Source organism: Oryctolagus cuniculus, chromosome 13 (genome assembly GCF_051225735.1).
Source record: "Oryctolagus cuniculus isolate XC-2025 breed Fujian yellow rabbit chromosome 13, ASM5122573v1, whole genome shotgun sequence".
NCBI classification, from domain to species: Eukaryota; Metazoa; Chordata; class Mammalia; order Lagomorpha; family Leporidae; genus Oryctolagus; species Oryctolagus cuniculus.
Genome location: NC_142879.1, coordinates 6,921,548 through 6,938,388, shown reverse-complemented (window position 1 = coordinate 6,938,388; position 16,841 = coordinate 6,921,548). Strand labels below are relative to the sequence as shown.

The following is a 16,841-nucleotide window of genomic DNA, read 5'->3' as shown; positions in this document are numbered from 1 at the left end:
ATAGTATCCTGCAGATTCCCCACAGTTCTTTTTAATTTTCTAATTTCTTCTTGTTGTATTTCCTCTGACTATATAATTTCCTGTGCTTTGTCTTCTAAGTTGGGTATTCTTTCTTCTGATTCACCAATTCTGTCATTAAAGTTTTTCACTGTATTTTTATTTGTTCTATTAAATTCTTCATTTCCATGATTTGATTTTGATTTCTTATTAAGATCTCAGTTTCATGGGAGAAATTTTCTTTCATGTCATGTGTGGATTTCATTAGTTTATGGATTTGCTTCTGATTACTTGTAAATAGTCCTATGATCAATGTTTTGAATTCCATTTCTGGCATTTATTCAGTCTCATCATCTTAAGTGTTGTGTTCTTTTGGGGGTGCCATGTTGTCTTCTTTATTCTTATTTTTTGAATTGGTGTGTTATTCGGCATTTGTAGAGATACATGTTGTTTTTTTCTTTTATTTTTTTCCCTGTGGCAGCTTTTATCTTTGGATTTCGAGTGGATTAGTGGAATGTCTGTTTTCAGGGAATACCTAGAGGTGTGTGGTGGGTGTGGCCATGGAGCTGTCTTCAGTGCTCCAGGATGGAGGGTGTATCAGAGGTGACACACTAAGGTTTGTCATAGGAAATCTCTCTCTTTTTTATCAGAGGGGAGGCTTCTTGTCTGTTGGCATAGACTCAGCTGAGCTCCTCTCCTCAAAGGAGACCAGTGCCTCAGCACTAGCCCCAGTGAGTACATTATTCATCTACTCTCCCACAAGGACCACACAAAAGTTCTTTGAAGTCCTCAGTGTAAGCTCAGATTCCCAAGCAGTGTCTCTTGCCAGGTAACCAGGAAGCCATGATTGTGTGGAGCCTCCCACTGTGACTGCCCAGTGTCCCAGCCAAACCCTGAGTCCTCTCATGCAGTGTCAGTGGAAACACAGGCCCAGCACAAAAGTCTCCCACAGTCAGGAACACCCAGCCCCCAGTCTGTTCTCCCCACCAAACTCAGGAGTCTCCGCTTGGCTCATTGCTGGACACAGAAATGAGCTGGCACAGCTGTTATGTAAGTCCAACATGTCAGTTTGTTATAGGACACCTTTGTAAGATGATCAGGGAGAGAGAAGTATGCCCCCTCCCTTTTCTCCTCTAGACTGGCAGGTACACTATACTCCACGGAGCTCCAAGCCGATTCTGCAGCTTTTTCGCAAGTTACTTGGGCTACTGCAGTCTGGTCTCACTTCACTCTCCAATGCTGATGTGGAGGCTCCCAGCTGCTGGGGTCCTAATTTGTGTGTGTCTTCACACTCCATGTGGGTCTACTGTGTTCCTCCAATTTGTGTAGATTCCTCTGCTGTTTTCTCCCAAACTCTTCCCTGAGACTGCTCCCTGTTTCTAGTTGAGTATTTTCTGTTATCTTTTTCAGTTAAGCTAAACTTTTTGTCAATTCTGTTGATCTGTTCAAAGAAGCAATTTTATTTTTCTTTGATTTTTCTATTTTGTAGTTTATTACTTTAATCACTGAAACATTATTTTCTCCCTTCTTCTTACCTTAGGTTTAGTTTGCATTTTCCTACTCTATCTAATATTCTTACTACAGGCATTTGCCAATGTAGATTTCTACTTGCCTTTTAATTTTTGCATTTTTAAAAGATTTACTTATTTATTGGAAAGTCATAGTTACACAAAGAGAGAAAGAGAGGCAGAGAGAGAGAGAGAGGTCTTCCATCCACTGATTCATTCCCCAGTTGGCTGCAGCCGGCCAGGGCTGTGCCAATCTGAAGCCAAGAGCCTGGAGTTTCTTTTTCTTTTTCTTTTTTTTTTTCTTTTTTTTATTTTTTTGACAGGCAGAGTGGACAGTGAGAGAGAGAGACAGAGAGAAAGGTCTTCCTTTTGCCATTGGTTCACCCTCCAATGGCTGCTGCGGCTGGCGCACCCCACTGATCCGATGGCAGGAGCCAGGTACTTATCCTGGTCTCCTTTGGGGTGCAGGGCCCAAGCACTTGGGCCATCCTCCACTGCACTCCCTGGCCACAGCAGAGAGCTGGCCTGGAAGAGGGGCAACCGGGACAGAATCCGGCTCCCCGACCGGGACTAGAACCCGGTGTGCCGGCACCGCAAGGCGGAGGATTAGCCTAGTGAGCCGCGGCGCCGGCCAAAGAGCCTGGAGTTTCTGCCAAGTCTCCCACACAGGTGCAAGGGCCCAAGGAATTGGGCTGTCTTCTACTGCTTTCCCAGGCTATAAGAGAGAGTTGGATGAGAGGTGGAGCAACCAGTACTAAAACCAGTGCCCACATGGGATGCCGGCACTGCAGGTAGTGGCTTTACCAGCTGTGCCACAGCACCAGCTCTGTATTTTTGCATTTGTGTGATGTGTCCTTCATGGATCTTTGTGTTTATGCTATTTAATGTTTTTTGAACTTTCAAATTTAATCATGAAGTTATTGGGTTTTGTAAATTTTGCTTATTTATTTGAAAAGAGTTACAGAGAAAGCGGGAAAGACAGAGAGATCATCCATGAGCTGGTTGACTCCCCAGATGGCTACAGCAGCCAGCAGTGTTCCAGGCCAAAGCCAAGAACCACGCACTTTTTCCAGCTCTTCCAAGAGGTTGGCAGTACCTCAAACTCAAACCCTTGTACTATCTTCTACTGCTTTTCTCAGGCATTAGCAGAGAGCTGGATCAGAAGCAGAGCAGCTGGGAACTGGCTCTCACATGTGATACTGGTGTCACAGGTGGCAGCTTTACCCACTACAGCAAAATGCCATTCCAGAAAATTATTGTTTTGATAAGTGTGGAAAAATTGTCATTACTCTTTGGTTTCTTTTCTGCTTTTTCTCCCTATCTCTTCTTCTCCTTGAGTGTGTATGTATGTGTGTTTGTATGTCTGATGGTATCCCACATTTCTCTGATTCTGTTACAATTTTATGTCCATTAATTTCTTCTGTGTTTCTGGGCTTGTCTAATCTTCATTGATCTATCTTTACATTCATTACTCCTTACTTCTACCAACTCAAGTCTACCTTTGAACTTTGTTAATGGATTTTTCAAAAATTCTTTTATTCCCTTTTTCAACTCCAGATTTTCCATTTTTTTTTAAAATTTTTATTTAGTAAATATAAATTTCCAAAGTACAGTTTATGGATTACAATGGCTTTCTCCCCCATAACTTCCCTCCCACCCGCAACCCTCCCATCTCCCACTCCCTCTCCCATTCCATTCACATCAAGATTCATTTTCAATTATCTTTATATACAGAAGATCGATTCAGTATATATTAAGGAAAGATTTCATCACTTTGCACCCACTCAGAAACAGAGTGTAAAATACTGTTTCAGTACTAGTTATAGCATTACTTCACATTGGACAACACATTAAGGACAGATCCCACATTAGAAGTAAGTACACAGTGACTCCTGTTGTTGACTTAACAATTTGACACTCTTGTTTATTATCATCAGGAATCTCCCTAGGCTCTAGTCATGAGTTGCCAAGGCTATGGAAGCCTTTTGAGTTCGCTGACTTTGATCTTATTCTGACAGGGTCTTAGTCAAAGTGGAAGTTTTCTCCTCCCTTCAGAGAAAGGTACCTCCTTCTTTGATGGCCCCGTTCTTTCCACTGGGATCTCACTCGCAGAGATCTTTCATTTAGGTCTTCTTTTTTTTTTCCCCAGAGTGTCTTGGCTTTCCATGCCTAAAATACTCTCATGGTCTCTTCAGCCATATCCAAATGCCTTAAGGGCTGATTCTGAGGCCAGAGTGCTGTTGAGGACATCTGCCATTCAATGAGTCTGTTGTGTATCCCACTTCCCATGTTGGATCGTTCTCTCCCGTTTTGATTCTATCAGTTTTAGTATTAGCAGACACTAGTCTTGTTTGTGTGATCCCTTTGACTCTTAGACCTATCAGTGTGATCAATTGTGAACTGAAATTGATCACTTGGACTAGTGAGATGGCATTGGTACATGCCACCTTGATGGGATTGTATTGGAATCCCCTGACACGTTTCTAACTCCACCATACTTTATCCATTTTAGTATTTTTTTTGTTCTAGTACTATTGGTTGAACTCTGTAATTAACACACAATTATTCTTAATTGTTTAAATTTTAACTGAAAAGTTATCTCTGTTAAATATAAGAGTGGGAATAAGAGGGACATGCTCAATCAGATTTTCCATTTTAAATTTTAAATTATTCTTAGGTGTTTAAATTTTAACTGAAAAGTTATCTCTGTTAAATATAAGAGTGGGAATAAGAGAGGGACATGCTCAATCAGATTTTCCATTTTTAAAGTAATTTCCACCATTTTACTTATGTATCTGTTTCATGTGACATTGTCATCATAACTTCCTGTACTTCTTTAGGTATAATTTCCTTTCGTTTTTCTGCAAAATAGCTGGCTTATACTATAGACAACATCTTAATAAAAATCTGCTGGCCGGCACTGTGGCATAGCAAGTAAAGTCACTGCCTGTGGTGCTGGCATCCCATATGGGCACCAGTTCAAATCCTGGCTGCTCCACTTCCAAGCCAGCTTCCTGCTGGTATACTTGGAAATGCAGCAGAGGATGACCTGAGCAGCTGGGCCCCTGGACCCATGTGGGAGACCTGAGAGAAGCTCCTGGCTCCTGGTCAGATTGGCCCAGCTCTGGACGTTGCAACCTTTGTGGGATGTTAACCCCTAGCTGGAAGATGGCTCTCTCTGCCTCTCCATCTCTTTCTCTCTGTAACTCTGCCTTTAAAATAAAATGAATATCCTTTTAAAAAAATGAACTATGAGCCGGCGCCGTGGCTCACTAGGCTAATCCTCCACCTTGCGGCGCCGGCACACCGGGTTCTAGTCCCGGTTGGGGCGCCGGATTCTGTCCCGGTTGCCCCTCTTCCAGGCCAGCTCTCTGCTATGGCCAGGGAGTGCAGTGGAGGATGGCCCAGGTGCTTGGGCCCTGCACCCCATGGGAGACCAGGAAAAGCACCTGGCTCCTGGCTCCTGCCAGGATCAGCGCGGTGCGCCGGCTGCAGCGGCGGCCATTGGAGGGTGAACCAGCGGCAAAGGAAGACCTTTCTCTCTGTCTCTCTCTCTCACTGTCCACTCTGCCTGTCAAAAAAAAAAAAAAAAAAAAAAAAAAAATGAACTATGAATTTACCCCCCTTCCTTTACCATAACCTTTGTTCTTGAGAGTACCCTAGTTCAACCTCTTTTCTTTGCTCTTTCACAGCTAATCCCAGTTTTATTTTAAAGAGATTGGGGGCTACCTATATTATTGCTTGTTCCTTCTTAGAGCAAAAATCTCTGTAGATTGAGGGCATGTAATAGTAGGATACTATGTCAGAGTCACTCCATGTTGTAGGAGCCAATACAGATCCAGGGAGGTAGCAAGTGGTATCTGAAGTAGGTGAGTTACTGTACCCAACTTCAGCCTGCCCTAGGCTCTGTCAGTTAGTAACTGGGGAGTGAATCAAAGAATAGTCTATTTCTCGGTTAACCTGTCTGTCTCTCACTCTCTTTTCCTATCTCTATCATCTGTATCTCTCAAATAAATACTTTTTTTACATTGAATGCACAAAATCTCTTTGATCAACCAATTCCATGTTTAGGTGTGTACCCAGCCTTAATGTGGATATTGTCAGGAACCAGAGCTGGGGTGCCAAGAACAGGGCTGTAGGAGTGTCCACTGTTCCAAAGCACAAGCCTTTTTTTTTAGAGAAAATATATTGTGCTAATTAATATTCATTAAACCACAGAGAATAATGCTGTTGGCTCAATAATAAATTGATAATAATAAATTATATTTATTTATATTATTTATTATCAATAATAAATTAGTAACCAGTATTAAAATGTCAGAAATGTACATAAAAACAAAGTAACATATTGATTTTTTGGCAAAAACCATTGTGACTGGGGGCTCACAGGATCCCACCCTGGCATTTCTCCTGGGAGCAATGATTCAGTATTCCTTAATTTGTAGTTCAAGGTCAAGGCAAAGCTATGAAGCATAACTATTGCAAATAGTGAAAACAGTATGAAAGAGTTATCAGCAACTAATAAACATTACAAACTCACTGAAAGAAATAAAATCAAAGGAAAATTTAAATATCTTCATCTCCCCCCCCCCCCAAAAAAAAAAAAGCCAGTGTTGGATACAGTATAGAAAAAGGCACTCTCATATACTGTTGGGGCATGAGGACAATTTTCTGGAAGGTATTTTGGCCATGTTTAAAATAAATGTATTAGGCAGGTGCCCAGCATAGTGGTTAACACCAAATTGGGTTGCTCAGACCCCATAACTGAGTTCCAGGGTTCAAATTTTGTTTCTACTCCTCATTCCAGCATCACAATAATACACATTCCAAATGGCAGTAATCCATGGCACAATTACTGGGGTCCCTGATGCCCATATGGGAGACACAGATAGAGTTTGGTTCCTGGCTTTGGCCTGACCCAGCCCTGAATAATGCTTGTGTTTGGGGCATGTCGGTCTCTCTCCAATCTTCTGCCTTTGAAGTAAAATGAAGATAATTAAATAATTTATAAAAAAAAATTACTCTGTGGAGCAAGAACAGTTTATTGAACAAACGGCGCTGGGGAAACTGAATCTCCATGTGCAGAAGTATGAAACTAGACCCCTACTTGGCACCTTATGGAAAAATCCACTCAAAATGGATCCAACCTAAATCTATGACCTGATACCATCAAATTATTAGAGAACACTGGGGGAACTCTGCAAGACATTGGCATGGGCAAAGACTTTCTTAGAAAAGACCCCAGAAGCACAGGCAATCAAAACCAATATTGACAAATGGGATTACATCGAATTGAGAAGCTTCTCCACTGCAAAAGAAACACTCAGCAAAGTGAAGAGGCAACTGACAGAATGGGGAAAATATTTGCAAATTACACAACTGATAAAGGTTTAACGTCCAGAATCTATGAAGAGCTCAGGAAATTCAACAACAACAAAACAAAGGATCCAGTTAAGAAAGGACTTGAAAAAGGCATTTTTCAAGAGAGGAAAATCAGATGGCCAGGATCACTAGCCAAGAGGGAAATGCAAATGAAAACCCCAGTGAGGTTTTATCTCACTCCAGTTAGAATGGTTCTCATACAGAAATCAAGAAAGGACAAGTGCTGGCAAAGATGTGGGGAAAAAGATACCGTGGTCCACTGTTGTTGGGAATGTAAACTGGTACAACCGCTGTGGAAGGCAGTATGGAGATACCTCAGAAATCTGAATATAGACTTCTCATATGATCCAGCCATCCCACTCCTGGGAATTTAACCAAGCCAAAAGTAATCAGTATATGAAAGAGTTATCTGTGTCCCCGTTGCAGTTCAACTCACAATAGCCAAGATATGGAATCAACCCAGATGCCCCTCAACTGTTGACTGGATAAAGAAATTATGGTATATATGCACTATGGAGTACTACTGAGCTATAAAAAATGAAAGCCTTTTTTGCAACAACATGGACACAACTGGAAACCATTATACTTAGTGAAATAAGCCAGTCCCCAAAAGACAGATATCATATGTTTTCTCTGATCCCAGGTAACTAATAGAGTACCTGAAGTATAATGTATTTGAGTGCAATAGAAATGTCGAGATTCAATGTTTGTTTATAGCCCTTGTTTCTTCCACTGAGGAACTGTGTTTCTTTTTTTTTTTTTTCTATTCGTAGTATTTGTTGAAATATTTTACGTAGTGCAGAGTTAACTATACAATAATTAAGTATACCGAAATTAGATTTTTGTAATACTTAAGAGTGGGAATGCAAGAGGGAGGGCCAGGAAGTGTTGGAGCGTGGGTGAGAGGGAGGGTGTGTGGGAAGTGTCACTGTGTTTCTAAATCTGTATATATGAAATACGTGAAACTTGTGTAACTTAAATAAAATTCTAAAAATTAAAAAAGAACGTGGATATTGTCACTCAAGATATCTTTGAATGTTCGTAACAAACTACTTATAATAATATCAAAATGAAAACTATCCGTATGCCCATAAATATTTAGAAAGGATTTTAAAACTTCCTTATTTATTTGAAGACCAGAGAGAGGGAGGGAGAGAGAGAGACTAGATCTGCTGGTTCATTCCCCAAATGGCTATAGCAGTCAGGACTGGACCAGGGTGAAGCCAGGATTCAGGAACACTCTCCAGGTCTCCCACAAGACAAGTTCTTGGGCAGCATCCGCAGCTTTCCCAGATGCATAAGCAGAAAGCTGGATCAGAAACAGAGCAGCTGGGACTCAAACCAGCATTCTAATATGGGATGCCAGTGTCATAAGTGCCGGCTTAACTTGCTGCACAATTGTAGCCCCCTGCACAGATTTTTAAAATTTATGTATATTCATACATGCAGTATTAAGCAGCATTGAGAATTAATGAATGAATTATTTTAAATTATAGAAATCATACTAAAAATAGGTTTTTTTTGAATTATGTTGTTTAGAAACAGACTTTTTTCAAAATTTTCTTTAACCTTATCCAGACCGCTCTTCAACATCTGATACCTTTTTTTTTTAATTTCTTTTAAAAAGTTTATTCTTCTTTTTAAAGATTTTATTTATTTATTTGAGAGGTAGAATTACAGACAGTGAGAGGGAGAGATGGAGAGAAAGGACTTCCTTCCATTGATTCACTCTCCAGATGGCCACAATGCCTAGAGCTGCGCAGATCCGAAGCCAGGAGCCAGGTGCTTCCTTATGGTCTTCAATATGGATGCAGGGGCCCAAGCACTTGGGCCATCCTCTACCACCTTCCCAGGCCATAGCAGAGAGCTGGATTGGAAGAGGGGTAGCTGGGGCTAGAACCGGCACCCATATGAGATGGCGGCGCCACAGGTGGAGGATTAACCTGCAGCACCACGGAGCCAGCCCCAAGTTTATTCTCTTAAATCCAATGAATTCACAGGTGTTAGCACTTCTAATGTTTATAATTTCCACCAATCACAGCATTATCTAAGTAAACCAAAATAAGCACTTTCATCATAGGTGTAGTCAATTATTAATTATAGCTTTTTTTTTAAAGGCCCCAAATTTCCCCAAACTTTCAGCACAGGTAGTATTGTATGTTGCATTTAGTAGGTGATTAAAAACAAATAGTGTGTAGAAATGAAGAGTTTCAAACTTCATAAATATATTATGCCATCTGATACCTTTAAAATTTCCTTTGGAGTAATAGTGAGAGAATCTAAGACAAAGATTACAAAAGCACGCTCTTCCTAAAGCGGATAATGTTATCACAGTGCTCTGTGGAACGTCTTTTATAAAAGGCAAAAACAAATCCTCCAGGCCTGTGGGTGAGCCTTAGAAGAAAGAACTTCAGTGTACTCGGCGTCTTTGTTTTTATGCGCTTGGATCCCGCATCAAGACATGCTATGCTCAGGGGCAGCCTTGGAGATGAAAACCGTTGCTAATGATTGGTCTAGGAAAACCGTTCTGTTCAGAGTGTCAAATATTTCCAGTCATCTTCAAGTCTTTGAAGTTACGGAAGCATTCAATCTGATGCTACTCCTGGAATAACAGTGCAGTGTTACCTCGGGAGTAAAATTGACAAAGCAAACTTTAGGGAAGAAAGGAATACTGAAGATAAATCTATCCATCCATGGATAAAATATGTCCATTGTGAATACATGGAATGACTTTTAGTAGGCAGTAGAACACAAATAGAAATTTATGCTGTATGCTAAATGAAACTTAATGTCCTTCATAACACTAAGAAAAATCGGAGCACTCAGAGAGAGTCTTGTCCATGTTGTCATCCAGTCTCTTCAACGGAATTGTATGCCCTGTTTGTTAGTTATGAGAAGGCTAGGAAAAGGAGGATGTCAGAGCAGGGTTGAAGAATGTAAGAATCGGAATGTGTGGAGAAAATTAATGTGTCCACCATTAGAAATTGGTTTTAGCAGCCCCCAGTTTTTTTTTATTCGAAAACTTTTATTTAATAAATATAAATTTCAAAAGTACAGCATTTTAATCATAGCAGTTCTTCCTCTCATAACCACCCACAAACCATCCCATCTCCTACTCCCTCTCCCATCCCATTCTTTGTTAAGATTAACTTTTATTTACCTTTATATACAGAAGATCAACTCTTTACTAAGTAACAATTTCAACAGTTTGCACCCACACAGACACACAAAGTATAAAGTGCTGTTTGAAGATTCGTTTTACTGTTAATTCCAATAGTACAACACATTAAGGACAGAGGTCTACATGGGCAGTAGTACCCAGTGACTCCTGTTGTTGATTTCTGGAACATGTAGTCACAGAAACACAGTGGCTTTGTAAAGTGCACAGAAACCTCGGTCAGGATTCTTTTTGTTGATTTATCGCTTTTTTGTTCATGACCCACTAAGGTTTCCATTAACAAATTCTCAAGGTTACAGAGCTCAGCTTATATCTTCCTGTCCTACTGGACTTTCCTCCTATGCTGTTTTAAATGGGGTGCATTTTACTTATTCCTCAAAGGTCTCTCTATTCAGTGTCATCCCTTGATTCATTTAAAAATTATATTCATGAAAGCACCAATACATCTTTTAAATACTTTAAAACATGATGTCTTGAGCCAGAATACCTGTGTGGAGATCCCAGCTGAGTGAATCCTTAGCCATAACAGAGCCACTCATCTCCCACCTCCCCCCATCTGTCATCGCTTTAGACAGGGGTAATACAGATTGGTTGTGAGGATCAAATGAGTTAATATTTTTTTTCTTAACTTTTATTTAATGAATATAAATTTCTAAAGTACAGCTTATGGATTACAATGGCTTCCCCCAACATAACGTCCCTCCCACCCGCAACCCTCCCCTTTCCTGCTCCCTCCCCCCTTCCATTCACATCAAGATCCATTTTCAATTCTCTTTATATACAGAAGATCAGTTTAGCATATATTGAGTTAATATTTGAAAAGCTCTTAGGACAATGTCTACCATATAGAAATACTAGAACATCTCCCATCCAAGGACTAACCAGGCCCAACCTTGCTTAGCTGCTGAAGTCAAAAGAGATTGGATGCCTTCAGAGTTGTATGGCTGTATTGTTTTCCCTGATCCAGGGAACTAATAGGGTACCTAAAATGTAATATATTAGAGTGAAATGGACATTTTGAGATTCAATGATTACTGTTTACAGCCCTTGTCTCTTCCTTTGAGGAACAGGGTTTTGTTTGTTTGTTTTCTTCATACGATTTTTTGAACTCTTTTACTTAGTATAGGGGTAACTTTATGATCTTTATGTAAACTGAAAATAGACATATGTAAAAATAAAGAGTGGGAGGCTGGCGCTGTGGTGTAGCTGGTACAGCTGCCACCTGTAGTGCCAGCATTCCATATGGCCACTGGTTTGAGTCCTGGCCGCTCCACTTCTGATCTAGCTCTCTGCTATGGCCTGGGAAAGCAGTAGAAGATGGCCCAAGTTCTTGGGCTCCTGGATCTGTGTGAGAGACGAGGAAGAAGCTCCTGGCTCCTGGCTCCTGGCTCCTGGCTTCAGATCCGCCCAGTTGCAGCCATTGCAACTATTTGGGGAGTGAACCAGCGGATCAAAGACTTCTCTCTTTTTCTCCCTTTCTGCCTCTCTGTAACTCTGCCTTTCAAATAAGTAAATAAATCTTAAAAAATTTAAAAGTGGGAATGGGAGACAGGGAGGAAGAAGGGTTGGAGTGGAGGCAGACAGGAGGATTGGGTGGGAAGTATCACTGTATTCCAAATTCTGTATATATGAAATACATGAAACTTGTATAACTTCAATGAAACTTAAGAAAAAAGAAAAAGGAAATACTAGAAAGTCTTAGATATTAGTATGCAACATATAAGTACTGAGCTCTTATTTTATGCCAAGAAGTGGTGTATTTATCTTCTGATCTCTCCACCCAGAGCTCAGTACAAGATAGGAGCTCAATAAATGCTAATTGAAAATAAATGAACCTAACTCAGCATGAGCAGAATTGATGTTGTAGCAATCAGAAACCGCAGCAACCCCGGAGTTTCAGATTGCTAAAATTAGGTGAGTGGATACAACGACAACAGCGGTGCCCAAACGGCTTTGAAAAGTTTCCCAGGAATCCCCAGTAGGCTCTTCCGGTTCCACATCCTGGTATGTCTTTAGCCTGAGAGTAGCAGAGTAACAACTCTTCTAATAAGCCGCAAGAAAATTCAATGCCCTGTACTGGAAATGGCTTATTTTTAATAGGAACACACAGTTGCTCTTCTCTTTTACAATAATTCTGTATATCCTACTACGTCTTTTCCAAGCTTCAGATCAGAGTACGGCTAGACCAAGAAATGCCGTAAGTGTACCAAGTGTGTAAACCTCTTTGCGCTGTGTCTTTGTAATGCCTCTAGCATTGAGTATGGAACATATGTAGCACTGCATGTAGGAATAATCTGCAAACATGTGTTAAATGCATTTTTTGAAATTATGAAATATCAGCTGCCGAAAACAAAGATGCTTAGCAGGGAGAATTATCTTCCAGAGCTATGTACAAAGTGACTGTGTTATCTGACTTACAGTGCATCTGAGAGACTTGCATTCTCCCCTTTATTGAATGAATTAGAACTTAATTCTTTCAAAATTATATTCTTATTAACCTTCAAACTGAATACAAGGAGAAAGCTGCGTTGGTTAGTTTACATTTGATATCCATACTGGGAAGTAAATTTTGAGTTAGTAAGAATTGCAGTCGCTGTACATGGTTTCTGAACTACCTTTTTTGTTTGTTTTTAAAAATATAATTTTATAAAAGATTTGTTTAATTTATTTGAAAGGCACAATTACAGGGAGGGTGGTTGGGAGGGGAGAGACAGCTGTCTTCCATTTGCTGATTCACTCCCAAAAGTCAGCAACAGCCAGGGCTGAGCTGTGCTGTAGCCAGAAGCCAGGGGCTTCCTTTGGTCTTGCAAGGATTCGGGCCATCTTCTGCTGCTTTCCCAGGCCCATTACCAGGGATCTGGTTTGGAAGTGAAGCAGCCGGGACTCAAAGAGACGCCCCTATGGGATGCAGGTGTCCCAGGTGGCTTTAGCCTCTATACTATGATGCCAGCCCCATAAAAGCATAATTTTAAACAGTGTATTACATGAAGTGGGAGGAAAGGAGGGAGGGAGGGAGAGAGGGAGAGAGAAGGTTTCTATTCTGTCTCTCCCATCCTGCTCTATAATTGGTTCAACTACTTGTCAGCTGTTGATAATGAGGCATTGTTAGCCACTGCATGTTTTTCTCCATTATTTCCATTTAATTCTTGGGCATAGAGTTAATGCTTGAGGAAAATGTGTATCTTATGCTTTTCTCTGCACGTGTGTGCATACTCCCTGTTTCAGCATGCCGCATTGTGCCAGAAAGAAGTACAAGTGAGAGCATTAAACAGCTCTGGTTCCGCACCGAGTTCCATGCCCCCTGATGGGTGCCCCAGTCCCACTACCTGCTGATTGTGTGATCTTCCTCAGTTAACCATCTCCTGAATGCATCAGTGCAAAATTGGTGAAAGGGAGATGATAGTAGGACTCACATCATAAGGTTGTCGTGGAAATTAAAGTAGCTAATATGGTGGTACTTGACAAGTTCATGGAAACTGGATTTTAAAAATATGCTTAGTTGGGTATAAAAAATGTGGAAATCCATGCATATGAAGGGTCTTCAAAAAGATTATGGAAATGTGTAGTATGAAATTTGATGCACATATCTCAAAATTTTGTCATCAAAATAATCTTTTAATTCTGTTTTCCACAGATGTTTTGTAGCACTATTTTGATGGTGCTTATAAAAGTACCTGACACAAATTAAGTGCTTAACAAATGTTGACTTTATTAATCAAGTCCATGATGAGATGTACAAATTCAGACAGATAAACAGGACTCAGGGACAAACTCTACTACAGAAAACAGTTTGTTTAGAAAGTAGAAACAATTCAGGGACCTCTTACCCTTTAAAAAGAAGCTGGTTATTCAAGAGAACACAGGGCAGGTTACTATTAGGAATGAACTAAATGCAATCATTCTATACTGTAATTTGCAACAATTCCTTAAACCTGCGATTTGAGGCGCAGCATACTGGTGAACTGCTGCATCCTCACCTGTGATCGCTGGAGGCCGCTGGAAAAAGTGCTCTGAGAACATTCTGGAATTGTGCTCCCCATAAATCCAGGCTCAGCATTGTGGTGTAACCAATAAAGTCACCACCTGCAATGCTGGCATCCTGTGTGGGTGCAGGTTCAGTTCCCGACTGTCCCGTTTCTGATCCTGCTCCCTGCTAATGGCCTGGGGAAAGCAGGAGAAGATGACCCACTCCGGTCCTGAAACTAAGTGCATCTCTGATATTAACAATAGTCTTAATATTTCCTTCAGTTGTTTATATCAGTTGGCTACAAATGCTTTTGTGAATGCCATTCTTGCTCTTATTCTCTATACTGAATCAGTCTGCGATTCTGCATATTTTTCTGGTTTCCATGCCTTTCCTTTCATTCCCAGTAAGAACCTAGCTCAGACACTTCCACTGGACAACCTCATAGTTATTCTTCCTGACTTCATTCACTGGCTTTATTTATTACCTTTCAGACACAGTCTGCATACTGTCCCAAGATAAATCCTCTACAATATTTTCTTAAACTACACTATGAAACTGCCTACCACCTGGAGGGTTTCTTATTTCCTATGGCATCTAATGCCCCCATGGATAATAGTCTCTGGAGCTGAGTGATACAACATATTTGACTTTGAGTAGGGAAATAAAGGACAAGCTTATCCAATTCATGCCAACTGGAAAAGAACTGAGCAGAGCTCCAAATCCACCTAGTAAGCTGGAGTATGAATTAATTTATCAATATGACACACCTTAGATGCAAATGTAAAGTTTAGGAAAAAAGGTATTTTTCTTCTTTAGCATTCTAAACATTATACCTTCATTATAAAATTTGAACACTTTATGTTCACAAAATTAAAATACAATTAGCAAGCTTTAACAATAATTTATATTGTTATATAGAACCACATTTATTTTATGCCACTTCATAATAGATATCTTGCCCACTTTGCTGCTTAAGAGGAGATCAAAATTTAACTGTTCAAAACTCACTGGAGGGTGTGCTGGGCTTAGAATGTATTTTTAAGCCTGCTGTTTTTCCCTCTAGTTGGATTGTTAAAGGTTGAGGCTGAGTTACTTTTACATTTTAAAGTGCATTTTAAAGTGCATTAACTTCCTAACATTTCTGCCCTGAAATGCTACACTAATTTAATGTTTGTCTGATATCCTTTTGTTATCTAATTTAGGCAGAAATCTGAGTTGACCTTAATTGTATTTTTTCTACTTTTAAACTGCAGTCCTCTATTAGCAATTTTCAGACTCATAAATGGGAAATTTTGTCATATTAAAGATGATATTTTCTTTTAAATTTAGATATTTCAATGAGGAATATAATAATCCTGTCAACTTCAGGATGTATAGCATTAGTCGTTTGTAACTTACATCGGGACGAAAGGTTGGAGCTTGTTTTAGTTAGGTACATGAAAAATGTACTCTCGCCTTCACATAACTCAGAAATGGCTAAAGCAATTTAGTTCAAACTCTCAAACAAGTTCACCTCTGGTCCAACTACAGTTTGAGAATCTCATCCAAATTGGAATCACACCCTGAGAAAATATTTGTATGACTTCAAAAGGAGATGGAAGTTAAAAAGACATTCTTTTTTGTAAACTTAACATAAGCAATTTCTCTTGTTAAAACATGTTATCCTTATATATACTTATTCTAAGAGAAATTAGTAACTAGTTTTAAATTTAAAGCTTCTAATAGATTTATTTTAATAAGATTATTGGAAAGGTTTAATTAGTTTTAGTTGCACTATTAACATTGACATTCACAGTAAAATGCATACATAATGTGTGATACTGTAATTTCTATAATGTTCAATAGCATATTTGGGGGTAAGATTACCTGGATGTCTATACACTACCCAATGTAGTTGGTTTTAAATGTTTACTGTGTACATCATGCTCAGCTTGGTATCTGGCCACACAGAAGAAAAAAAAGGATTTTTATCATTGAGGTATTTTTCTCTGAAAAGATAGATATCTAAACACAAAAGGCAATATGAAAAAATACTGCAATAACACACTGATTTTTTTCTGAGGGAGCCGATGAGAATATTCAGTTATATTTGATCTGGGTTTTGAAAGATGAGTAGCTGGGTGGTAGCATGGAAAGGAAAATCCAGATGGAAGACAAAGGTGGAGGGATCATGAGGGGTAAAGGGTAGGAGAAATACCCTTGTGTGAAACAGCAGCTGGTTTACTTAGCACAGCCTTTACACATGAGGGATGTTGAGTTATTTTTCCAGTCTTTTCCTTTTGCCTTTGCCAAATTTGATCCCTTTGATGTTGGCTGTGGTCATGTGACTTTGGTCACTGCACTGTTGCTGAGCATGACATCGATAAAGTGTTGAAATTTACATCTGTGTTTGAGTTTCCCTTCATGTACCTCTGTCAATACCCCTTGAGATGCTTGCTCTGGGTGACCACCATCACCTTAGCTGGGGTCCTCATGTGAACAGGTCATAGAGCAGACCAGAACCAACACACAGCCTGGAGCCTGTGTCCAGCCTGAACTGGGCACTTGCAGCAGAAACACTAACTGTGAAGAGAACATCAGAATAAAGTGCTTTTCAGCACCAGTTAATTGGCTATCAACTACCTCAAGGTACCTTAAAAAATACAGAGAGAGCTGGGTGGCAGCTGGGGATCTGTAGCACCTCTTGTTATGTGAATCTGTCTGCCTTTGTTGAAATGAGAATCTATCAACCATCTCTTGTTATGTGAATCTGCCTGCCTTTGTTGAAATGAGGATCTATCAACACAACAACTCAGAAACATAAGGCACT

At 40.0% G+C, this 16,841-nt stretch overlaps 1 protein-coding gene across 10 annotated transcripts in view; it reads left to right on the top strand.

The window, feature by feature from the left end:
- The window catches only part of BRINP3 (BMP/retinoic acid inducible neural specific 3), a 556,809-nt gene that overhangs the window by 340,016 nt on the left and 199,952 nt on the right, over positions 1-16,841 (top strand). The window contains exon 1 of one of the 10 annotated variants that reach the window (XM_089312011.1): positions 12,015-12,262. The exons of 8 other annotated variants lie outside the window; for them this stretch is intronic. The gene's annotated coding sequence lies outside the window, so the exon portion shown is untranslated. Of the gene's footprint in view, positions 1-12,014; positions 12,263-16,841 lie in introns of those variants that run through there. One more of the 10 variants, XM_089312013.1, reaches the window with a different exon arrangement.